The 27291-nt window shown below is 42.7% G+C and overlaps 1 long non-coding RNA gene across 1 annotated transcript in view; it reads right to left on the bottom strand.

The window, feature by feature from the left end:
• The window catches only part of LOC142149979 (uncharacterized), a 108036-nt gene extending 82297 nt beyond the window's left edge, over positions 1–25739 (bottom strand). Inside the window, exons 1-2 of the long non-coding RNA XR_012690951.1 lie at positions 25673–25739; positions 24513–24591 (exon numbers count right to left, since the gene is read on the bottom strand). This is a non-coding gene — a long non-coding RNA (uncharacterized LOC142149979). The remainder of the gene's footprint in view (positions 1–24512; positions 24592–25672) is intronic.
• Between the last annotated feature and the right edge of the window lie 1552 nt (positions 25740–27291).

The following is a 27291-nucleotide window of genomic DNA, read 5'->3' as shown; positions in this document are numbered from 1 at the left end:
CAACATACAGGCAGTAATAATATCATAGTCCTCACACCATTATTGGTTAAGGAGAGAATGAAGAAGCACAGTATGTTGGGGGAACAGGAGAGGATGTTAGGTTTAGTGATAATAAATTAAGAATAGATTAGTTCAATTATTATCATCACCACCCTATTTACAACATCTGCATTTTATGTCTTTATCCAAATCTAAGTAAAGTCTGTTGCCCTTTCATGCTCTACCCCCCTTTCAACATAACCATTATCTTATCTCATAATCGGAATCTTGGACTAGATCTTCAGAATTGAGCAACTGAAAACTTTCAGATGTTGCATGGTTTATGTTCATTAGAGCCACCAATAAATATATTTTTTGTTTATTTAACCAAATGCTGTTATTCGTGTTTCTGAGTTTGTGTCACACGGTCAACAGGGATACTGCATGAGGACATTATGATGCTTTGAGTTTCAGGTGCTGCTGTTTGTAAGTGTGGTGAGAGGTTGCTCTTAAATCAATTAATTCCACCAGTATATAAATCAGCTTGTTCCATGGAACTTGTGAGGCTAATTTCAGCATTACTATTGATTCCTTATTTACTCACATTGGCTACATGTACTTCTGAAAACATCTCCTCACCGGCCTCCCCCACTCCCACCTCGTCAATCTTTACTCTATACTCAACGCGGTTGCAAGACTTATATTCCTTTCACGCTGCTCTTCCTCTGCCTCCCCTCTCTGCCTTTCCCCTACAGAATCCTCTTCAAACTCCTCACACTTCCCTACAAGGCCTTCTCCCACTCCAGAGCCCCTTATATCTCTAACCTCCTCTCCATTCACAGTCCTGCCTGTTTCCTGCTCTTGTCCAATGACCGTCACCTCTCCTCTGCACTGATCACCTCATCCCACACTAGAATTTAAGATTTTTCCTGGACTGCCCTCATCAACTGGAAGCACCTTCCTCGCTCCATTCATCTGTTCCCTAATTTGAGCACCTTCAGACCGTCACTCAAAACCCATCTGTTCCTCAAAGCCTACCAGCCATTCACCTAACCTTCTCCATGCTTGTTCTCCTCATCTCCTTCTTCCCTGTTCACGCATCTCTTGCACTTGATCCTCTTCACTGACTCCTCTTTTTCCTGCTATATGTTTGCCCTCTCTTTAGTATGTAAGCTCTTACAAGCAGGGCCCTCTTACCTTCTGTTTCAATACTATTCTTCTCCTCCACGTCACTGTACTTGCTATGCTTAGAGCTATTGCAGTCATGGTTTTACTCGCTTGGTTCTCTACTGTTGTACCCTATATGGTCTACTGTTTGCATTTTGTACGACGCTGCAGAAATCTTCTGGTGCCATATAAAGGATAATAACAATAATCTTCACCCATTTGAGTTTGATACATGTTAGTCGATGACTTCTCTTAGCCACATTTTGGGTCCGTATTTTTGTTTCAGCATTTTTAATTTACATTATTATGAACAGAACAAACAAAAGGATGTACTGGAAAAGAGAACAACAAATAACGGTTCAATATAGCACAATAGATTACTGCAAAACTGTGAAAATTTTGAAATGTAAAGGAGGTAGCAATTCTCACAATGATCAATAGGTGTTTTAGCCACTAGCCAGTGGGCACAAAAAAACAGTCAGTACCACTACCTCAAATCAAGCAAATCAAGACCAGGCCCACCAAATCAAGATAGAATTGTATACAATTCAGCTGATGTAAAATTGCTGCAACTGCTGTATCTAGGCTGTCTTGAATTGGCAGTTTTCAATTGAAGTAGAGAATCTCTGCTGTATAATTGAAACATACTTAGAAAGGTTCCGTCACACAGATAACTGGGAGCTTCCCCTGGAGTAATAATCTTAAGATTTTCTCCTAATAAAGATATTGGGGGTGCTATCTCATAACTGCAAGAAACAGAGACTGTATATAAAAAAGAAAAAAAAAAAAAGGTTGAGTTTTGAGAGATGCACTGCAGCTCACCAGAGTTATAGGATCAAACTTACTCAAGGTCTAAAACTTAACTTTTATTAGTCAGATAAAATAAAATAAAATAAAAAAATATAGTAGATTAGCGAAATGTAGTGGTATCAAAGTGCAAAAGTGTAAGGTGAAAATAAAATATGCTGGATGCACTCCTATTCCAGAAATCTATAATCAAATAAATAAAGATCCCCATGTAGTGGGTTTCATATAACAATATGCATAGATTATAAAATTTAGAGTCTGTAAGGCATCACGTTTGAAAATAACAAGTAGGTATCTCCCCTACAGAGATGTCATAGTCAAATCTAAAATAATATAAGATGGCATAGGTACTCCCACATCTCTCTAATGATGTAACTTTATCACCTCTCAATATAAAGAGGTATTAGACACCGATAGTTTATGAACAAATGCAGTCTGATCTAGTATTCAAGCAATAAGAACATAAATTGCTAACTGCCTATTTATGCTCCGCTTAACTATGGAAAGAAGGAGCTTGATTGCATAATGACCACGAGATGATTTACGGGGAGTGCTTTGCTGACTACCTATCTATGCTCCGCTGTAACAGTTATGTAACATGTGCAACAATGCAGTAATGTAGGGAATAAAATATGGAGTACTTGCCTTACTCTAGATCAACGCTGGCCGGCCGGTGGTGTGGAGTCTAACGAACCCCCTGGTGTTCACCAAGAACCGCCGCAAGGCGGGATGGGCATCGCTGTGGAGGATCGCAGGTTGCGGTCCACTGGTATGCCTCTAGAGGTAAGGATGTAGGAGGTAGCTCACGATCACACTGGAACTAGAAAGTAAGTATGAACCACTCCGTGGTCAGGATAGCCGAGGTCTGGTCCACTGGATACAGATAATGCGTGGTACAACAAGCCTGGGTCTGGTACACTGGAGCGGAGATATATACGCGGTCTGCAAGCCTGGGTCTGGTACACTGGAGCGGAGATATAAACGTGGTCAGCAAGCCTGGGTATGGTACACTGGAGCGGAGATATATACGTGGTCAGCAAGCCTGGGTCTGGTACACTGGAGCAGAGATTAATACGTGGTCAGCAAGCCTGGGTCTGGTACACTGGAGCAGAGAAGCCTGGAAGTCAGCAAAGCAGGTCTGGTACACAAGGAATCCACACTGAAAACACCAAGTCAGGGAACAGAGGAAGTTGCTCTGACGCTGCCCAGGTGTCAGAGCAGGGTTTTCATAGTTTGCAGTTTTGAATTCCCCGTCCTGTGTTGTCATGTGACAGCACTGCCGAGACCCGGAAGAGAGAGATCGTGGCGCTGGAACGGGGACAGGTGAGTTTGTAACATCCGCTAGCTTTGGGTTTAAGGAGCCTCTGAATAGTGCCAAGTATCTGATAATCTTTGGAAAGGGTGCTCACAGCGCAACGCCGACGCGCGTTTCGTTAAGCTTTTTCAAGGCCAAAGAGTCAGTGCATCTGACAGGTTTTTAATACTCTGCGGGGAACTCGCCTCTTTCATGACGTTTGATTCCAATTGCCAATAGGCATATTAGATTCAATATAACAATGATTGGCATCAAGTTGGACCAATCATTCCCTAATTATAAAGAGAACCACCTGTTATGGGGATTGGTTGATCGTAGGATTCGTCATTCCCGCATCCCTATATACGATATAGCTGGTATGAAAACTATGTATAACTGAAACATGCCATAATCACCTAAGCACCTTTGGTTGTGGCACAACACCTATGTATGGGTCTGTTAATATATAATGCAATAGGTTGTAATATTTAATTGACATATATTACAAAATGTAAAGCTAGCCCACCCTGCTTTCATATATATGTCATCATGTTAAAGGCTGAAATGTTTGTAGGGTTAGGACACAACCCGCGTTTAGGCAAATTACATTAAGGTGACAGCTTTTGCTGTATTTATTCTGTAGTTCTGTGATGCCCAGAATGTCTTCACTTATAAATAGAGCATGTGTGGAGGAACTAAGAGCAAGATCACAGACAAATACTGTCTCATGAAGCAGACTGTAATATACTACCACACCGACCACACTTACTTCTCACCAAATACACCACCCGTTCACCGAAATACCTCTCACCCACTATTAGTCACAGACACCATCCCTCACCAACTAAAATACATTTCACTCATCTCCACTCCCTGGCACCATCCCACACCACCTATCACTCTGTGACACCCTACCTCACTGACTGGCATAACCATCACTGACCGCCACTCCCTGGCATCTTACCTCACCCACTAAAATACTTCTCACCCACAACCATATCCTGACAACATACCTCACCCACAGAAATACCCTCTCCAAAATCTGGCCCATAAAGAAAGCAGCAAAATAAATTGTCTACATTTTTTTTAAAATATAAATGAAATTGTCCTATCTGTCAATGGCACTTACTGCTATAGCTCTGTCATAGTACAAGTGGGGAACGGGAGCAGACTGCAAACCAGGGAGTTGAGCCTGTCAGGGTCTGTATTAAACACCATAGAATACAAAATCCTGGCTCCTCTTGACCAAATAAGCCACTAATAAGCCTCTAAAGCAAATGCTGACTCTATTAACTTTTGCCAGCACCTCTCTTAAAAAAAAAATGTATCCCACACCAGTGCCAATGGCCTCCCCAACCTTGATTCCTGGGTGATGGCACAAGTCACACAGACTTAGCCACTGCTCTGCTCTTTAGTCTCTGGTAATTAGCACACATCATTACAAAGTCCATCTATAGCTGATGGCTATCATTAAAACTTCATTTCACTTTAATATTTTATTGTAATTGTGTTTTATTAGGATCAATGCACCTTTTTGTTATGAATCTTCCTGTTTCTACCTTGTGCTGAGGAAAGTGTGGCCAATCAGATTACAGCAATACTGAGTATTTCAGGAGCCGAGAATGCTGATCTTGTTAGAGGCTATGACATGTGCATTCTTGTGATGGTGTTAATAAGGGCAGGGCTGCATGTGACAGGGGCAGAAAGATAAATAGTGAAAGAATAACCCAAATTAGTGAAGTGAGAGTTGTAGTACATTTAGTTGAATTAAAGTTGTACTAACTACTTAATCTGAGATGATGTTCACTGATAGGTACTCTGTTACTCAATTAGATTTGAAGACTTATTGAACAGATTCAATAGTCTCACTTTCAGAATTGCACAAACTTTTGCCGACATATTTGTGATATTTACAAAGTTCTACACACAGTAAGCAATTAATCAATGCTTGTCAAAAACAACACTGATATTTTACTCAGTCTATCTTGTTATGATTATTATTATTATTATTATTATTATTATTAATAGTCTTTATTTATAGAGTGTCACATGAGGTCCGCAGTACAGTTCAGAGGGAAAACAACAAGACAGTATATGATATAATAGCACAATACAGTAAACAGATAACACTACAGCTCTCAACACAGCTGCTGGGGTGCAAATGGCTATATTCTGCGCAGGCTGAAACCTGTGCCCATAAGTGTGACTTAAAGGTAGCTTTGAAAGCATACAAGTTACTGCAGTCATTTCCCTATGCAAGTGTGAAGTAAAAATAAATCAAGGCTCTAGTGATCACTTGTAGGGTTCACAATGTCACTGTAACTCTGATATGTTGTAACATTTAGTTCTGATGCAAAATGAACTCTTTGCTTTGCAAATGAAGGCTGGCTATTTGTGTACTGAATTTCCTTCCCATTTGTAGTGTTGTCACGTTTTTGAATCATAGCAATACAGTGACATATTTGTAGTATACAATTATATGTTAAATGTTAAATTCTCTTAAAAGATGATGACTCATAGAATCCATTCATCTGTATCCCCAATGTGTGCTGGACTCACAGAAGGAAGCCTATATATCAGAATCTAAAATGCATGAGTCATAGACAAAATATACATTGCAATAAAACTATTACTGTCTATGATGTGGGCAATATGTACAGTCTCTGCAGTCAGTTTTGAAAAACATGATTTTTATGTGTATAGTTCTAGATTAATGCTAGTGGCACACAGGCTTTTAAGATCATCACCGTTGTCAATTCAGTATTTGCCAGCTGAAAAGCTGTCTCTGGGAAACTGACTTTTCCTTTCCCTATTTTGTGTAACTGCACGAGTTCCAGTACAGCATTCTTTTCTTGGTAAAAAAGCGCAGCGTTCTAAAATCCCCATGTGACAGGTACCTTATACAAACTGTGAGGATGTGCCCTGCCGAGGTGCCCATGAAAAGGACGAAGATAAAAGTGATGGAGAAAGAAGAAGTGGAGAGATGAACCAAAGAGAAAATATGAAGAAGGAAGAAGATTCACCGTTCCTGGGATCCAGCAGCGGTGAGTTCCAATCCTTTTTCCTACAGATGCCGGTAACAGTGGGCAGCTGAGTCAATCAGGGCTCAGCTTCCTCTGTTGGCCAATTAGAGGCCGGGAAAAGGGAGCCAATCATTGCTCCCCTTCAGCTGTTTGAATCTTTGTCACCGCTCTGAGCCAATCAAGGCTCGCCACACCATCGAGCAAAGACGAGACATCTGCTCGCCAGCGGCTATACAAGCCAACTCAGTTCAGCGACGGAGCCCTGAAAAGAGGACTTCAGGGGATGTCCAGAAGAAAACAAGAGGAAGACATCGGCCTTGTAACGGCTAAGAGCTATCCTGACTCAAGAAGAAGGTAGCGGCCCAGAAGACGTTGGAAGAAGCATTTCGCCAGAAAGAAGGAAGACACCGAGATCAAACTAAGAAGATAACAATGGTCGGGAGCCCTTGCAAGGGCTTAGAGCGCCGTCGCCCAGAAGACAGTGGTGACCAACACGCCGAAGAGGCGCCGCCAGCTGGAGCGTCTAGAAGACCCAAAGACACTAGGGCAAGTTGAGTATCCTGCACGGAGCAGGTAAGTATAATTACTATTCTTAGGAAGTGCACAAGACCCGTGGGCCATTCGGCCATAAGGCCTGTGGGACATGTAGTGAGCACAAGGCCCAGCACAGTTAGGGGTCGGTAGGTTTATTGGAGCATGCGGCCCCTTTGGTTTAGCTGGGCCCAGTAGTCTAGTAGAGCTGCAGGCCCTTTAAGTGGGCACCAGGCCCCTTTAGTTAATGATAGGGCACACGGCCCATAGTTATAAGGTCATAAGGCCCTTAGTTAGTCTCAGGGCACCAGGCCCTTAGTTCACAGGGCACAAGGCACTTGCATTTAGGCAGGGCAGAAGGCCCTACAGTTAGGTTGGGTATAAGACCCATAGTTATTGTAGGGCACAAGGCCCACAGTTAACTGGGCACCAGGCCCATGTGGTAGCAAGGCATCAGGCTCATGTAGTAGCCGGGCACCAGCCCCGTACAGTGTAGGAAGGTGCAAGGCCTTTTGTGTAGTGGTATGCTATATATATATATATATATTGATTCAATTTCTCACAGAATATGACAAAGGTCAGAAAAGGATTAAACATATACTGCATAAAAATTGGAACATTATTTGCATGTACCCTATATTAGACTCTGTGGTTTCAAAGAAACCTGATATTATATTCAAGAGAACAAAGAATTGAGAACACTTTTAACACCAAGGGGTAAATGTATGAACCTCCAGATTCTTCAACTCCGGCGACTTCAGCATCTTGAGCGCTTAAATTTAAAGCCGCGCTGCCTTGTAAAGGGAGACTTCCCTTTACAAGGCAGCGCCGCTTTAAATTTTCAGCACTGAAGACGCTGAACTCGCCGGAGTTGAATAATCCGGAGGTTCATACATTTACCCCCAAGTGTGTTGAATAATATAAGGGATAACAAGAATGAGACTTTTCTAGCGAAGCCTACTAATGGATTCTTCAAATATTCAATTTGTAGTGTTCGTATATTAGTGGATACTTCCAATAAGACCTCCTCAGATTCTTTTAATACTAATAAATTTAAGATCCAGAAGCTAATGATTTTTTATAAAACTTCAGTAGTGTATTTATTGGTGTGTCCATGCCATTTAAAATATAATGGAAAAACTAAGAGGGCCCTTAAACTGCATATACAAGAACATGCAAGGTTCATTAAGAATAGATTTGAATTACACTCCATTTCAAGACAATTTTATAAAGTGCATCCTAGAAGTTTGAGATTTAAAGCTATCGACCATGTGGTTTTGGGCACAAGAGTAGAGATTTGTAGAGAGTTGTATTGGATCTATAAACTGAGCACTTTGGCACCTTTGAGATTCAATGAAGTAATCAAAATAACACCTTTTATTAATTGATCATAATTATAAGGTTGTTAATATATTGTCTGTTTTCGCCATTTTCCTATACAGATATTTATTTAATTTAATCTTTTTTTATAATTTCTATTACATGTAGTTCATTTTTAATACACTGGTCTTTTTCTATGTATTTTTATATATATTTTTGGATGAAATAAGTAATGATTTTTATATACTTTTGGTAGTTATTGGCTGTATAAAATTAATGTTACCCATATGGGCTAAAAACCACCAACAAAATGGCGTCTATACATATGGGCTAAAAACCACCAAAAAATGGGGTATGTACATCTTTGTTTAAAAATGTGTGCATTTTATGCTAACTTTTTTATGAGCAGTATTTTTGTATTTTAGACAATTATTAATTATTTGTATGTTATTATTTTTTGTATGTTATAATTGACTGTATGGTATTCTTTATGAACGTCTTGTCGTGGTTATGGGCACAAACCACCATAAAAATGGCGTCCACATTAGATGCATAAATGTGATCGCATTGTACTCTAATGATTTTTTTGAGTGACTCAGTTAGATACTGTGTAGTTGTAGTTAAGATAGGTCTTTAGTGAATATTGTTTTTTACTCATGAATGTATTATGTCCTTCCATGCTTCAATAGGAAGTGACATGATGCGCCCCTATGGTTTGTGGAGGAAAATGATAGCACTGTAAAGGCTTAAGTGTGGACATACCGGAAGGTTCGACAATTGATGGTGTGCTGATTGGCGTTCTTTGGAGACATGGAACTATTTAAAAAACTATTTTTGAGTGCTATTAAATACCTTTTGATAAAGTAATTCTGACGAAATGTGCATTGGAATTCTTATTCCTCACAGCTGAGATTGGGATCTTCTTTCTGGCCAGAAGTGTCTCCTTTACCAGAATATCATTGCTGTTTGAGGAGTTCAGATAAGCTTCATTGTTATTGTCTTAATGTATGGACATTTGGAATTCTGATTTTGTACCTTTTTTACGATTATTAAAACTTTTGTAATGTTTATTGTCAGTCTTATTGATTTGATTATATGGACCAGAAGAAAGTTTGATATGGTATGCATGTACTTATAAGTCTCTATTTATTGGATATCTATAGAGAACATATTTCTCTATATTACTCTTTCTGGAGTTCTAGTTCCTGTCTTGAATCCATTCTTATAACATGGAAAATTGAAGAGTTAGAGTCTTTCTGTTCATGCATCAGATAAACCATTAATAATTTGGTTTTTGGTATGCAGTTAGCCATCACATTTATATATCACTATTAATATTAAGGTGTAGTACACTGTGTGGTACTTCTGTTTTTTGTTTTGTATTTTAGGCTTCAGGTGCCTAATTTCAAGAAGCAGCCTACGATATGTTATTTTATAATTGTCTCTGGTTAGTTATTTCACTATTCACGTGGTATTAACGCTGTTGTTGCTTAATAAATATATATGTAATATATATTACTGCTACCCATAATTTTGTTTTGTTAGATATATCTTTGGTGGGGTTAGGCATATACCCAATGCCCTGGGAATGTTGGCTACTGTTCAGGGCCAAGGTGTTGTCAGCTGCCAAGGCCTGATTGGCTAATACACTCAAGATTAAACCCATACTAATTTTTTCGTTAATTTTTTTTTGCTTTGGAGAACAACTATTCTATTATATTTTTAAATTAATCAGCTTATACCCCTAACGTGAGTGTTCCCTGCTTTTCTCTCCTATCCTGACCTGGCCTACTTTCACTTGCTCTGACAAGCAAGTGTTATTTTACCCAATAAATAACACTCTGATATCAAACTATAGCTTTGATTACTTTATTAGCTTATCTCTTAGCTTATCTATTTACTACTAATTAAAAAATTAACTATATTTAACTCCATGAAAAATATAGAGCATATCTATATTAGATATTTTATTAGTCTATATTTCAAGGAGGAAGTTAAATGATGCTTGTAGGAATGTCCATGTTAAATTGAACTGTACTACTGCTCCAATCACCGGAGTGCTGTGTCACTAAAGAATTCCTATGTTTCAAGTATTTTTATTCTTATTGGACTTCAATATCTTCATGTACTGTACACGACTGAAAGAGGTTGTCATTCAAGGTGTGTGACTGCAGGGGATACATGAATCATTTCTTAGAGTATTGTTGCTGATATGTTATTTAAGTTTGAATCTGATTCAAGCCTAGAGTCATATTTACATACTGTACTGTTTATACTTTAAGGGAGCAGTTTAAGGTGAATGCTCCAGAGGTACCGCTTACATTATCTTGCATTATATTTCTGCCTAGAAATTCACAAGAATTGCTATTCTAACTCAATTGTCACTGTGTTTATTGCATATTTAAACCTGTGTCCATTATATTGTTCCATTGCTGCCAAGATGTTACATTTTATATCTGTATTTCTATTTTTGCTATAAAAAGGAACTGATTGACAATTTTGGTTTTTATTTTAAAAAATGCACCAAGTGGTTTCAGCACCCAATTAATTGTGCCTACTTTAAGGTGTTAGGGTCAGTTTGGTGCGGGGAGGGATTTTCCTGAATCGATCCTTGGGTGGAATCCGCCTATCTTCCCGAAACCCAGTGAGGATTCAGGTGGAAACACTGCCAGAAGGTCAAACGTAAGAAAGAGAAGACACATACATTCACGCGTCACCACCTCCTTGCTACTACAGAAAGGGCGTGTGAGCAGATGTTACATATAATTTGTCTTCCTCTATTTAACTAGTATATTTCTTCAGTATATTCTTTGTTTTTATAGAGTCTTGTGTTTCACTTATCTATCGTCACTTGCTTTGCCACTCTAGCTCTTTTATCCTCCTTAATGTCATCCTTTATATTCTCCAATAATTTTACTTTTCTTTCCTATTCCTCACTATTCTCCCACACTTTCTTATTATTGTAATCACTTAATCTACTTTATTCTGACAGTGACTTCTATCCTCTTTATCGTATGAACTCTTTAATTCTGTCAGCTGTTCTTCATCCAATCCTCTTGTGTCCTCAGTGCGCTCCTTGTGTCTCTCCTTTCCATTCTCTCAGCCTCTACCAGCTGTCTGTCAGCTGTGCCTTCTTCGAAAGTCTTGGCATGAACGATTTTGCGATTTGCTGGTCGTGGGATCATCGAAATGTTTTTTATATATATATTACTTTTGGATTTTCTGTGGTATTACATTTATTTGAAACAACTGATCTTTATAAAATGTATATTCTGGCACTACTCTAAATTTTGTGTACCAAATTAGCTACTTTATAACATACATGCCTACCTTCCCTACCTTTGAGGAGATATGGACGTGAGACAGCAAAAGAATAGATGGGCAGGCCATGATGATGTCATTCACATCAAGTGGGCCGTAGAATCATGTCATCATGACCCATCCACCTCAGTAAACACTGAGGGGAAATCTAGTAAATGGAGATTGACTAAAATCACAGTTAAAATAGCTATCTGTAGGAGATTTACATGGTGGGTTTCAAATCTCCAAATTTATTAAAAGGAAAACTCTATAAAAATCAACATTTTGACATTTTTTTATAAAAAAAAACAAACAGCTAAATTTCCATTTTTAAAGTAAAGACTGACACTATTCTCATGATTTCAGAATGAAATGCCTATTTACTAGATCTGATAGTTTGGTCAATTCATTCATCCTTTTATTATGGCTTTTTATGATTATTTTATACAGCAGAAATAAATCTGCACTGCTATATTCTCCTGAGTGACAGAGGCATCAGGAAGCAAATAGTCATCATAGTTGCTGCCCACATTGCTGCAGGTATGGCTTCTTCGGGAGAATTGTCTGATCCCTTGGGTGTCTAGGAGATTCCATGAGCGTAAGAGTTATTGAGATTTATAGAGGTGTACAAAATGAATGATATTATCTATCCCAAAATGTTTTGTTCATACAACTGATTTTGTAGAGAAAATATACCGTAGATAAATGGCACCTCACTCTATTGACAGAAATTGCTACATGTTGCCAGCCCTGTGATGTTGGATGAGACAACAGACAACTAAGAGCATAGCATATGTAACCCCTGGTCCCGGAGCTCACTGGCTAGCTATATGAGGAGCTGAACTTCTGTGACAGAGCTGGCTCAGCCCAGAGTGCTCAAGCTACATCCCCCAGCATGCATGGCATGGAAAGGAAGGGGAGGGTGGATCTACCCACAAGCTGTCCATGGTTTAAATGTCAAGTGCATCCAGTGTCCAAGGTCAGAGTACATCTAGTGGCATCCAGCAGTAGTTCTACTGTTTAGTGGTGATCCTTTATTGAGGACAGAAACAAATATGGGAAAGGTGAATAAATAAGGCATGACATTCAACAACACTACAAACAGTGATAGGATAATGGGTTGGAGGGGATAAGAGAGGGGAAATACAAGCCAAAGGTTTTAATGATAAAAGACACACATGGGGGAGCAAGACAAGAGGGAGACAGCAATCAATCATCTTCCTCTTCCTCAGGACTGTCAAGGGTGTTATAAATGAAAGATAATAATAATAATAATAATTAGCAGGCTGTGAATTAGCCTGCGAGGTCCTAGATAGTCATCTTCTCCCTTTTCAAAATGAGGCAATTCCTGGCAAGCCACATAGCGTCTTTAAAGTAGTTCATAAGGCGACAGGCTTCCTGAATTGCTCCAATGGAGTGGGTCCGAGGAAATAATCCATAAAATACTGAATGGTATGAAAAGCAAGTCCTGGGTACATTGTCCTTAAGTTCATGTTCCAAGGCATCCAACAGAGCCTGTGCAGAGGGGCAGTCCCCAAAAATATGCTGTGCTGTTTCCCTTCTGGTTATACAAAAGGGGCAGTGAACATATCTGCACAGGTTTCAGGAGTGTATGAATGTCCTGAGAGGCAGACCTTCCTGGATAGCCATCCATGCAATACCTTTGTATCTATTAGTCAGCCTCTTAGAGGCCACATTCTCCTACACTTGTTTGGCTGTAGCAACAGGGAGCCCTGGAACAGATTCCATAATGTCTTTCGCTCTGATGAGCTTGTGGACAGTTTTTGGCTTCCACAAGTCTGTTTTAAGTCCCTCCAGATGGTGCTCCCTCACAAGTTGTCCAACATCCAGGTAAAACCAAGGTGTAGTCTAGTTGTCCTACTTGTCCCAACCAAGGGTTCTCCATAGAGGCAGGAGGAAAAAGCAAGACATGGACTTTCCAGCAGAGCAAATGTTCTTTTCAATATGAGTTCTGCGGATGCAGTTGCAAACGAAGAAGACTCGCAGCATGGTGGGGATATCTGGGATACCTTTCCCACCTTTGAGGGGCTCCTTGTACATAACTGATCGCTTCACTCTGTTCATTTTGGAGCCCCAGATGAAGTTGAAGACTGTCTTCATGATGGTCTTGCAGATGACAGCAAAAGGTGGCCAAGCTTGGGCTGTGTACTGCAGAACGGGAAGAATCTCCTTGCGCAATACCAGTGCTTTCCCTTAGATGGTAAGGTCTCTGAGGTTCCACAAGGTAACTTTCTGCCTGACTGTTGCCAGTCTCTCTTCCCAACACTGCAGGGCCGCCTCCTCTCCACCAAACCAAGCTCCAAGAATTTTGATGAAGTCCAACTTGATTGTGAAGGGGAATGCAGCAGGGGATGATAGGTGCCACTGCCAAAAGAGCATCGCCTCTGACTTCCCGCAGTTGACCTTTGTCCCTGAATCTTGGCCAAAGTTCTCACAGGTCTGGACGAGTACTGTCACCAAACGCTGGTCAGTGCAGAAGACAGTGACGTCGTCCATGTAGAGTGAACACTTGGCCTCTAGTTGGTCTGGTCCCAGTGCGGTGATGCCTCTTATCTCTGGATTTTGCCTGATGCACATCGTGAAGAGCTCTATACAATAAATAAAAAGGAGAGGTGAAAGAGGGCAGCCTTGTCTGACCCCAGACATTGCGGAAAAGGGGTCAGTCTTCCAGCCGTTCACCAACACCGAGCTGTGGATGTCAAGGTACATCAGGTTAACATAGGAACAAAACATATCACCCAATCCAAACCTGCACAAAACCCTATGCATATAATCATGAGAAACACGATCAAAGGCCTTCTCCTGATCAAGACTGACCAGAGCCATGTGTGCATGGCGATCTTTGATGTAATGGACCATGTCCCTCAGCAGTGCAAGGCTGTCTGCAATCCTGCGACCGGGAATGACACAAGTCTGATCCGGATGAACAATCTGCCCAATGACAACCTTTAGCCTGTTCGCTAGAACCTTGGCGAGGATCTTGTAGTCCACGTTCAGGAGAGAGAAGGGCCACCAATTTTTTAGGTCATATCTCTCGCCTTGTACTTATACAGGATCAGTCCCTCTCTCAGACTAGGAGGCATTCTGCGCCCAACCACCATCTCCTCGTACAGCTCTAGCAGGTCCAGGCCAATGAGGTCCCACAGCGCTACATAGAGCTCCGCAGGGTCCTACCCGGCCTAAAGGATCTAGCGGCAGTGTGCAGATTCCCCAACATCAGGGGGGTGTCCATGGCTTCTTTACCTGCAGGATCAAAATTGTTAGTGATACCTGACAGAAACGATTCAAAAGCATCAGTGTCGATGGTCTTGGGGAAGTAGTGGTTGCTGTAGTAGTCTGTGACGACACATTTGACACCCTCTTTCCCCTTTCTGGGAATGCCAGTATCGTGCCGCAGCTCAGTCAGGGGTGTGTGGCCGGGGTGGAATTTTCTGAAAAAGAAAGAGTTATATTCCTCGCCATTTTCCAGGTTCTCCATCTTGGAACGGAAGATGACGTGCCTGGACTCCTCCTCGAAGTGCCTTTTCAGGCAAACCTTGGCCTCCACCAAATCATCCTTCATGTCCCAGCCGCAAAGTTGGAGATTCAACAGGGACTGCAGCTGATGTTGCAGCCTCCTGAAGTTTCTCTTCCTCTCACACGCCTGTTGTCTTACCTTAGCCTGAAAGAAACTGCAAATCTTGACCTTGACATATTCGTTAGACATGCAATCAAAGTACAATTTATAATTTTTCCAAGTGATGTAGGCATCCCTCAGCTCCTCCAACACATTCTCCCTCTTCAGCAGAGCACAATTCAATTTCCAGGAGCCTGGGCCGGGAGGAAAACCAAGACCCAGAACCCCATCGGAAAGAATGGCCCTATGGTCCGAGAAGAAGCAGGGAACCATGACATGCCTGTTCTGCCTTACTGCTCTGGAGGTAAACCCAAAGTCAATCTGGGAGCGCACTGAGCCATCAGCGCGGCTCCAAGTGTAATTTAACTGCAAAGATGCTTCGGATGCTTCGGAGATCCTGCAGCAACCTAGAAGAAACATCAAGTTTAGCAGTGCTATTAGTACTACGTCCTCCTTCCTCTATAGGACAGTTAAAATCCCCAGCCATCACTATCGCCCTGGTGGACGTGAGCTGGGCCCACATGGTCTGGAAAAGCTCCAAACGCTCATTCTTACCAGGGGATGCATACACACAGATTAGCCTGATAGGGTCACCCACCCAAGAGCCGTCTATGATAAGCAATCTGCCACAGACAAACTCCTGAACGGAATCCAGTGTGAAGAGGCTTCCCCTGATAAGTATTGCTACCCCGCAGACTTACAGTCACTCACCCCAGACCAATAGGAGGGCACATGAGACCACTGCCTACCCAGATGTCTATAAGAGCTAGATAAAATAAACATTACATTTCCGACTATCAAGAAAGGTAAACACAGACTGACGTCTAATCTTATCCTTAACACTCCTCACATTAATGGTAAAAAGAGAAAAATTATACATTAGTTGGAGGGGGGGAGTTTGCACATACAGTACATCAGTTACCATCCTTGTCTAGTGGGACTTGGTGCGACCAGCCCGTGACTCCATGTTGGGTTGGGAGCAGACCTCTATCTTCAAGCTGATTAAAAAGGAGATGTCGCGCAGCTTGAGGAATTCGTCCACATCCAACTCCTCCTCCATTTCAGAATCTTGAGCTGCGAGCTACTCTACCATCTCTTCCAGGGCCTCCTCTGTGGAAGGAGGTTCTCTCTAAACTCAACCGCCGGTTCTTGGAAGTTTTGGAGTCGGCAGCTGGGCTGTCAAGCTCTTTCCTTTTCCTCCTCAATTTGCTCTCCTTTCCTGCAGCGGACACAAGAGGGGGAAAATCTTCCAGGGAGAGGGAGAGTGCTGCAGTAACGGAGGGGGTTAGTACTATTGCACAGGAGAGAGGGGGGATGGTTGCAACTGGTGGAGGTGTGAAGGTGGGAAGAGGACGGGAGCGGGTTGGGGAGGGTGGGGGAGTTGTGACAGCAGGAAGGGAGGAAGATACTGTCACAACGGAGCAGTGGAGGAAGGAGTGGGGACGGAGGTAGGCAGGGGGGTGGGGAGAGAAGAGATGGGATGTTTCTTACCTACTCGTGGCTGCGGTAGGGGCTTCTGTTGCTTCTTCTGTGCTGGCTTGCGCTGCAGTGCAGGAGCAGGTCCACTTTCCAGCAGGCCTTTTCCAGCAGCTGCAGCGTAGGTTCTGGCCCTCTGGGGATGGTCCCTGTAGATGTGGCTGGCCAACCCGCAGGGATTGCAAGATGTCTTCCTTGGACAATCCTTGGTCTCGTGCCCTGCCACTCTGCAGTTCCTGCAGGCTGAAACATTGCAGCTTCTCTGTGGTCAGCTTCCACGCACTTCCTGCAGTTCCTTGGCTGATCTGCGTAGTGGAGAAGGCCGGCAGAGCCGCCCAGGGCAAAACATGCTGGCAGGTGCTGGAGACCATCCGTTGCAGTGTCATTTTTCCTCAGCCTGATAATGATGGACCACTTGCCTGTCCAGAAACCATTGGCATCCATCTTGGAGGGGTCCTTGACCATGGAGCAGAAGCAGCTCAGGAAGGTAGCGATATCCTTGCCAGTGGTGTGAGGATTCCTCTTGGAGACCATCACTCTTCTTTCCTGTCTCTGGATGGGGCAGTTCCCCACAAATCGTATAAATGGGGATTCCGGTCTTGCTGACTTCACCGCCTCCCAGTATCTCTTGCAGATCGCTATGGAGGCAAAGGTGATGTAGAAGATCCCCTTGATGTAGATCTGAATGTTGAGGGTTTCAGCCTTCGAGAAGCTTTGTTCAAGGACCATCTTCTTCCGAAATGTCTCAGCCATCAGATTTGGGACCCTTTCATCAACTTCCTTCAGCTTCAGGACGACTGTCTGCCTCATCCAGGGTTACAGGGTGGGAGTTCTCTGGGAGGTATCCTGGCTGGACTTCCCTTGTCTGGAAGCAGCTGGGGCAGTGGAGGAAGAGGTCCCACCCTCAGGGAGAGGATTTGGTGCAGGGGGTCTTTCCTCACTTCTTCCTAAGGAGCAGGAGTGGAGGCAGGAGCTGCAACAGCTGAAGCCATCTTCCTGGCTCTTCTTCTTGTGGCAGAAAGGCTTGAAAAGCTTTTCTGGTGAGTGATCTTCTTCAAGGGGGTGGAGCTATGCAGATTTCCTCTTGCTGGCAAAGAAGAGCAGGCTCTTCCACTGAGAAGAGGGGTTCTTCCGCTGGGGTTGATCCCAAAGTCACACAGGTGACAAGACTTTAAAGAAGATTTAAGGACAAACTGAGAAACCACTATAGACATCTCAGGACAGGAGGTGGTCCTTAGATCATAGCATTGGCCTACATAGATGACCAATTGGTGCAAGGTGTGGGGCACATCGATATTGGCGAGATACCTCCCCAACTGCACAACAATCCCCCCAGGTTTTTATCACAATACATGCATTAATTATTAAAATCACTGTAATGTTGTGACTAAATCAATCTTAACACCCCCATCAACAATCTAAATATGCCTGTTTTCTAAAACTCTACCTGCCTTTTTACAAATGAGGCTGTAAATTTTTCAACGACAACCCCGACATGGGTTAGCACCCTAGACTGCAACATACTCAGCCTATTAGATAATCTGGCTATGTATTCAAGAGTACTATGTTATTCTCCAAGGGATCACCTTGGAAAATACAAAGTTATAAATAGGTAAAATTGCCATCAAGCCAAAGATATGAAGTTTGCCCTTTATGCATATTGTCAAATCATTTGGTGTAATATTTTCTCCACATGACCCCACATATACATATATGACACAAAAAAAATATGCATTTCACATGTGAAATGACTGATGTATATAATGAAATCTACTGATATGATGTAAAAACTTTATTTATATAAACTTATTTTTTCCTTCCATCATGTTAGCTGGAGAGGCTAAGTTCCACCGCCCCTTCCCTCCCCATTCCGCCCTTCAAGTCGTAGGCAGTTTGTGTCATATGCGTTCAAATTGCATGCACTTGCATTCACTGGCGTATAGGGACCTTCTGGTCCCCTGTTATTGTGAAAAAATTAGGTACAGTTTATCTAGGTGATCTTGTTCGGCGTGCCCTCAATGAACACTAAAGAAGACGTTACCATTTACTACAGGAAAAATTAATGCATGGCTTGAAATATGTGACTGAGCTCGTAATTAGGTACACGCAAGCAACCTTATGCAGAGCCGTGCTGCTCTGTGTGCTAAAGCTGCAATAGAATTAAAGTTGAATAGTTTTCCTTTAAATAGCATTGACTGCATTTCTGAATTTACTTCACCACTAATGCTAGATCAATGCACTAAAATCTATTCCACTGTTTTACTTTTCTGTAGCATTTAAACAGACAGAGTTTCTTGCCTGAGGAATCTCTTTAAGCCATGTTTTATTTCTCGTGACTGCAAGGGGATATTACAGAGACATTGGCAAAAGCAATTATTCATTATATGAATGTGATTAAAACATTCGAATTCAGCAGCGTTCACAGCAGTTCAACATTCAAAAAGAAATCAATAGCAGCACCATAAAGTAAAATAACAATCCTTGCAACCAGTTCCTTGCTATCAGTATATGTATAACCCTGATTTATAAAGTGTTTTATCAATCTCATAATAATAAACCTTAAAATAATCTCAGAGCACAGAGGTGCAATCAGTGATTATGTGTACTTAATACATACCAATTCCATCTGGCTAACTCCACAAAGAAAATCTTTTATAGCAGAGGGGTATAATAACAATAAGTCACACAATATACAAGTCACACTGTAACCCAGCATATGATGAGAATGATCCATAATTCAGTTTAATCAGTTCCTCAAGCAGCGAGGAAACAAAAATCAATTAGATCTCAGGCAGCCTCTGATTATAAGAGTTCCCCTGCCTAAACGGCATTTCACACTCTCCTCCGAGGCATATGGCATCACATACTCAATAGACTTCAATAGAAGGTTAATGCAGACTCTTTAAAACACACAGGCCTTTAGTCTAATGGACTGGATCTACCACTTACTTTGCAATCAGGGAATGATTTTTAGATGCATGGTAATTGTTAGCACTCTGGGCAAAAGACTGAGCATTCCTTCGTCGTATATTTATTTTGCTGGCCTGTTATTATTTGACTGATTTTTGTGACAAAACTTTCAACAGAATCAATACTCATAATAAAATTTGCTCTGTGGTGCACACAACCAGTGAACAAATTACATTAAATCTATAATCTATTCCAGATGTAATTTTCTGGATTGATAGATTTGGTGCAGTTTCTTCTAAACCACTTTGCAGTGATCTTCTGTTGTGGTTAATTACGGTAGAGCCATATAAGAAATTTGAAGTAAACAATAGGACCAATTAGGTTGCGACTGAAAGACAGCGCCCTTATTTTTTAGAGGAAACATTACGTTTCCATTTTTTTCATATCATGGATCACTGAATTGCAACTGATTGATTTAACATATGCTTATAATAGTTTGAAGTTTTTGAATATTTACAGTACATAGGTTTTCATTGCTTTATTTCATGCCCGATCAAACATAACAGCTTGTGCTTCATTTTTACCTTGCGTAAAGAATAAGGTCATACTAAGCTGCTATGGTACTCAATTAATCCTCTAAAGCGATTGGGAATACTTTATGGTGAGATACAGTTGTTTTTTGAATGTATATTGGCAAGAGGCTGTCACACACTCTGTACAGGAGATTGTTCAGTCTGGGTTGTATTTAGAGTTAACGCACTTGTTAGTGAAGTGAATGCTGTCAGTTAGGTGCCTAACCTTAAGTGCACCCTTATGAGTGTGGCTAATGAAAAGAGTGTTGTCTAAAGAGCTTTATTTAATAGATATTTATAGGGTACACAGATTTAAACTCAAACTGGCATTGTTGCCAATTTTGTGTTTGTAGCTTGCTCAAGGGAATCCTGTGAGAGAAAGCATTTGAATTTAGTTTAAAAGGTCACAGTTGAAAGGCCTTGTGACAAGATGGACCGCCTATGCCACCCTGTCTGCTGTTGCTGGGAACCGGCTGGGATTACTATGCTACAGTTTCCTTTCTTTATTCCAAGTGTGCCCTCTAACTGCAGTAGGAGGGGCTTACAATGATGCCGCTACGGGACTCCTTAACGGCATCCAGTACCGCGTTCCTTCTGGGTAACTGCTAGTGTATCCCATTGCTGGTGTACCTGGGTTGGTACCCCTGACCTCTTCCTATGGATGAGGGTTGCTGTGGATAGATCCCCCTGGCCTATAGCACTGGCCAGAGCTACTGGGTAGTGGGCAGAAAGCTGGGTCCAAACCTCAGAAACGTATTAGAGTTGGGTCTAATCTGTAGGTCACAGGAATTTCAGCATGGGAGAAGTTGTCAAGCAGGTCTTTGAAGCAAGTGATGTTTAGCTCCAGTAATCCTGACAAGGACAGTTCACACTGGTTGAAGGTACCAGTGATCAAGAGGTCAGAAGAAACAATAATAATACATATTAGTGTACAAAGGCTCTCTTTTTATACAGTTTTAGGGACTAGTCTTGGCAGGTGGTAAGCCAGCCCCCTGATAATATAGCTTTGCACAGACTGCAATATTTCATTCAAAGATTAACATCAGGATGTGAGATGTTCTTTAAACATAGATTTAAAATGCATTTTATACTTAACAAAATTTACACTTATCTGTGATATCTTACATCACATGCTGTGTACATTGCTAGGTTTCCTGTCTTTCTAACAAGACCTGCACACAGGTAAGGATTTCCTGTTGTGTATTCAAGTGTTGGTCACTCACATTGAATAGACTTACTTAGCATTTTCTGTTATCAGCAAAACAGACTCCTTTCCCACATATACCTAATTGGAGATTTCCTCTAGCAAAGTTACAAAACTCCAAGCAAGACATTTCCATACAAAACACATCCCAATGTAACACAATAAGTGCATTTGCAATTATATACACTGGTGCCTGCACCACTAATTGAAATACATTTCTACAATAAATTATTTCTACATGATCCAGCCACAAATAAGTTATTTATAAATGATCCAGCCATACGCCTCCTACATCTTTAGGATAGTGTGTTGATGACTGCAGTCACTTGAGTTACTGTGACATCACTGTCCATGTAAAGAACTGGAAATTGCTCAAATCAATTTATAGGGTGGCACAGAGTAGGGATAGATGTGGTAGCAAAGGCAGAGAAGTTGGGGTGGGATTGATAGGCTTAAATTATAAAATTTGTTTTAAGGGCACGTTTGAAGCCTTGGAGACTAGAGGCTAATCTAATAGGTCATGTGAATGTATTTCAGAGGTGGGTAGCAGCACAGGCAAAATCCTACATATGTGAGTGTGAAGGCCACTATCATTGGCAGAGAGGAGGGAGTGATAGTAGAAATGAGGTAGCAGATAATGAAGGGAGAAGCGTGGCTGACAGCCTTGTAGGTGAGGAGTTTGAATGGGATTCTGTAAGAGTTGAGGAGCCAGTGTACTGACTGGCAGAGAGAGTCAGCAGAGCTACAAGAGAGGAAAATAATAGACTGAAGAGAGATGAGTCAGGAAGGTCAGAGTGGAGGAAGTTACAGTATCTAGCAGAGAGATTATGGGTGAGTGAATTAGAATTTTGGTTGTTTCCATGGTGAAAGTACTGGATCCTGAAGATATTCCAGAGGTAGAAACAGCAGGATTTTGACAGGGACTTAATATGAAGAGTGAAAAAGAGGGAAGGGTCTTGGATAATTCCCGAACTGAGGACTTGAGAGACAGAAAAGAGTGGGATGCTTTCAACAGATTGTGAAAAGAGGAAAGGTGGGGGGACTCTGGAGGGGGAAGACAATGATTTCAAACATATTGTTTCAGGAAGTGCTGGGCCATCCAAAATGAGATGACCAAAAGAAAGCAGAAGACACGAGAGAAGAGGAAAGGGGAGATGTCAAGGGAGAATAGATAAATTTGGCCATCATAAGCACACAGGTGATTTTGGAGGCCAAAGGAGATGATGACATCACCAAGGTGATGGAAGAAAGTGTAGAGTGAGAGCAGGGGGCCAAAAATGGATCCTTGGGTACTCTGACAGTGAAGGTAAGAAGGGGGAGGTGTCAGGTGTGGAGACAAAAAAGGAGCGGTTGGTAAGGTCGACGGTAAAGCAGAAGAGGACAGTGTCACTGAGGACAATGTAACTGAGAGCTTGCAAGTGGTGAAAATGGTCCAAGACAGCAGTGGGGTCAAGAATAAGAACAGAGACATGACCCTTTATGTAGAAGTGAGAAGATCATTAGTGAGGGTTGTTTCCATGGAGTGAAAGGAAGGAAGCTAGATTGAAGTGGGTCAAGGAGTGAGTGGGAGGAGAGGAAGGGGTGAAGAGATTATAGTTGGAGGCCAGTTTGCTGCACACTGATATAGAATTCCAGGGAGCATAGGAGAGAGGGAGGGAGAAAAGAGGAGACATGTGGGTGAGGCTGTTGGAGATGCTGGTTTCCAGGGGTGAGCAGGGAGAAAGGGGGGATGGGATGAGATAGAGAATAGGGAGGTCCTCAAGGGACAGAATATTGAGGGGTGGGTAGAGAGGGTAACTACTGTGTGAGAGGGGGAGGAATTAGTGATGAGCTTGTCAGGGGAGAGTAGAGGGGGATGAGGGAACTGTAGAGGATGGAGCAACATGAAGGGAGCAAGGGCAGGAGGAGACAGGTCAGAGAAGAGGGTACCAGAAGGAAAAGAAGTGAGGGGGACTAATGGGGGAGTGTATAAGGCAGGAGTTAAGGTTTGGAGGGATGGGTGTGATGGGGCAAAGCAAGAGTGAGTGGGAGGACAGAAAGGGGGCAGAGAGGGAGAAGAGAGGTAGCAGAAGAGCAGGGACGAGAAATGAGAAGAGACAGAGGGACATAGAGGACAAAGAGAAGGGACAGAGCTAGAGGAGTCTGGGGTTAGCAGGAGGGTGGAACATTGGTACAGGAAGATAGAGGGGAGAAAAAAGCGAAGAAAATGAGCAAATACATGTCAAAAGCAAAAGATAAGTTAAACGATCTAAGCAACCCAGACGCTTCCCGGCGATCAGCTGAGACTGATCGCCGGAACCTCCTCTCCCAGGGCTTCCTGTCTGCCGCTATTTAAACTTCACTCTGGCACCATTTGGGTGCCAGAGTATTGGTTCTACCCAGCTCCAGCATTTAGTTTATATTACTGTTCCTGATCTCCTGTGTATTGACTCCTTGGCTTGTTTGACCTCTCCTCCGGATTTCCCTTGTACTTCGCTGTCGGCACTGGTACTGACCTTTGGACCATCCCTGACTACTCTTGTCTGCTCTTCGTGGTACCTCGCTTCCTTGGTTTCGACTCGGCCTGTCTGACTACCCTCCATTCGCTGCACTGGTGACTTCCTGGGAGAACCGCGACCTGCACATCACACGCAGCAAAGCCCAAACCTCCTTGCGGGGGTCCCTGGTGAACACCGGTGGTGTGTTAGACTCCGCGCCTCTCAGGTTAGTAGCGCAAATGCCAGTCAGTGATATTCTCAGTGAAAAAGTGTGACAATTCAGCCAGACAGTTGAGCAACAATATCATCCTTTATTTTTTACAGTGTTAGAATACTGCTTTATCTTGTATGTGCCTGCAGTACCTCAGTACTACCAGTGGTTCTGGTCAGTGTCGGACTGGGGCATGAAGGGCCCATCGGGGGACTGCAACACTAGGGGCCCACCAGAGGGGGTGTGGTCAGTCATCATAGAGGCGGGACCAGACACTAGAGGGGGAGTGGTCAATCCACGAAGGACAGCTAGCACCTTAGTGTAGTATATAAAAAATGCAGTGTGTATAAAGAATACACAGTGTTGACCTGCCCCTTAGTTTGGGCAGAACAGTCACCAAAAAGCAGGATTGTCCCACTAGATCAGGGTTGGCTAACCTGTGACACTCCAGGTGTTGTGAAACTACAAGCCCCAGCATGCTTTGCCAATATATGGCAGCTTATTGCTGTAAGGGTATGCTGGGACTTGTAGTTTCACAACATCTGGAGTACCACAGGTTAGCCAAGCCTGCACTAGACTCAGAACATTTGACAGACTGTCCTACCTGTTGTTGTCACTTTTACCACCTGTGGCTGCTGGTTTCTTTAGTTGCGGCTTGTCTGGATCCTGCAATGTTGAGGGCTCTATTTGGAAAAAATAAATGGGACATTTAGAAACGCCAACCATCCCTGCCATTAAATCAACAGCACCCACATATAATAATTAGGCCTCTCTCCAGCCTCAACATTAAAGTAATAGTGCTCACATGTGATAAATAAACCTATTACCCTCCCTCCAAACAGCCCCAGCAATAAATTAATAGCATGTAAGTTTAAAACATCCATTTCCCACGACCATTCATAGCATTAAATAATTAATATTCACATTTAATAGATAGCCCTCCTCCCCACACTCTGCCACACAGTAGTGCCCCAATATTATGCCACACAGTAGTGCCCCAATATTATGCCACACAGTAGTGCTCCAATGGTATGCCACACAGTAGTGCCCCAATGGTATGCCACACAGTAGTGCCCCAATATTATGCCACACAGTAATGCTCCAATATTATGCCACACAGTAGTGCCCGAATGGTATGCCACACAGTAGTGCCCCAATGGTATGCCACACAGTAGTGCCCCAATATTATGCCACACAGTAATGCCCCAATATTATGCCACACAGTAGTGCCCCAATGGTATGCCACACAGTAATGCCCCAATATTATGCCACACAGTAATGCCCCAATGGTATGTCACACAGTAGTGCCCCAATGGTATGCCATGCAGTAATGCCCCAATGGTATGCCACACAGTAGTGCCCCAATGGTATGCCACACAGTAGTGCCCCGATGGTATGCCACACAGTAGTGCCCCAATATTATGCCACACAGTAATGCCCCAATATTATGCCACACAGTAGTGCCCGAATGGTATGCCACACAGTAGTGCCCCAATGGTATGCCACACAGTAGTGCCCCAATATTATGCCTCACAGTAATGCCCCAATATTATGCCACACAGTAGTGCCCCAATGGTATGCCACACAGTAATGCCCCAATATTATGCCACACAGTAATGCCCCAATGGTATGCCACACAGTAGTGCCCCAATGGTATGCCACGCAAGTGTCCCCAATTCACACACACATTATATATGGGACTTCTCTGCCATTTTGTGTTTTAAAAAAATCAAAAACCAGGCTGTCTGGCAATGAGTGTCTTACCTGTGAGATACTCCGGCATGCTGCTCCTCTGGGCGGCCGCGACAGGCAAACAACTCCTCCTCCCCTGCTGAAGTGTAAAACACACTACCGCGCAGGTGCAGAGAGTCCAGACACAGCTCTCTGCACCTATGCGGTAGTGTGTTTGTTACACTGCCGCCGCAGACGTCCGGGACCATCAATTAGGTGCTCCCTGCAAGCTCTGCCCCAACATCGGAGAGGGCGGGGCTTAATTGCGCCCGGGCCTACCGGTATATAGCCCGGCTGGCCGGCAGGCCAGTCCGAGGCTGGTTCTGGTGGTTTGCCCTTGAATATTCCACCTCGTCTGAAGGAGTTAATCTCCTTCCCTGATAAGTGCCTGCATCTGTTCCAATGCTTATATACCTGTCAGTCAGTGTTCATTTCAGTTCATTATTTGTTCCTGTCTGCTGCTGTTTGTCTGCTATACTTGTGAGTAACCTCCTCCAGTTTGTTACTTCGGTTTGACCTCTGCCTGTGACTTGACCATCCCTGATTGCTGCCTGGGTTGACCCTTTTCCCTGTGATTCCGACTATACATATCGCTTCCTGGATCGCCCCTTTGCCTGGTATTTGCCTTTGCCTTATGTCTGCAATTCCACTTCCCAGCCTCAGGTTTGTGGTGTCTGCTGTCTGCTCCATTGGACTTATCTGTGCTCACTGTGTTCCACTATCCAGATCTGCAGCTTGATCTGGCCTCTGCTTGTTCTGTGTTCTCCAGTACCATCTCCACACAGGCCACAACTGACATTAGACCCAACCTTAAATCTGTGTTGCTATAGGCTGTACCATTAATCACTCCCTGCATCCATGGCTCAAACCTGGTTGACTTGCTACTTTATACTGTGGTTAACTCTGCATATCCTTAAACAGTTGTTGCTACTATGGATTAACTTGCAATTTCTGAAACAGATCATTGCTTGGACAGAGTTGCTGCACCTATTAGCTTCCTTGTATATTTGCTTTAATAAATATTATACTAAAACTCTTCTGCCTCATCTGGAGTTCACACTAAGGGCTAGATTTACTAAGCTGCGGGTTTGAAAAAGTGGGGATGTTGCCTATAGCAACCAATCAGATTCTAGCTGTCATTTTGCAGATAGTACTAAATAAATGAAAGCTGAGATCTGATTGGTTGCTATAGGCAACATCCCCACTTTTTCAAACCCGCAGCTTAGTAAATCTAGCCCCAAGAATTATAACACACAGGTGATGAGTTTTGGCCATTCAGTTTTTTAGTCGGGTGGCCAGATGCCTTTCAGCTTCACTTGTGCTTGATAGTGCTGTCGGAAGACGTGCTATCAGAAGATGGTGGATATCGACCACATTTTCTGCAATATATGATATTGATTATATTAATTGTCATATGATCATTATCTGACATTGCAGTAATTTTGGTGCCACATATACTTGTGACAAATACAGAACAAGGTGCAGACTACAGCCTTAAGTCGAAAAAGTCCGAAAGAGTCTTGCTGGCCTTAGGATCGTGCACTATTCAGATATTAGACCAAAGTGAGATTTTAACATAGAGATTGTCAGTGATGATTCTCATTTATATACGACTATGTTACAAGAATTAAAAAAAAAACACATCTACCAAA

The sequence above is a fragment of the Mixophyes fleayi genome, chromosome 4 (assembly GCF_038048845.1).
Source record: "Mixophyes fleayi isolate aMixFle1 chromosome 4, aMixFle1.hap1, whole genome shotgun sequence".
Classification (NCBI taxonomy): Eukaryota; Metazoa; Chordata; class Amphibia; order Anura; family Limnodynastidae; genus Mixophyes; species Mixophyes fleayi.
Note: the sequence above shows the minus strand (reverse complement) of the source record. Positions and strands in the feature narration are given on the sequence as shown.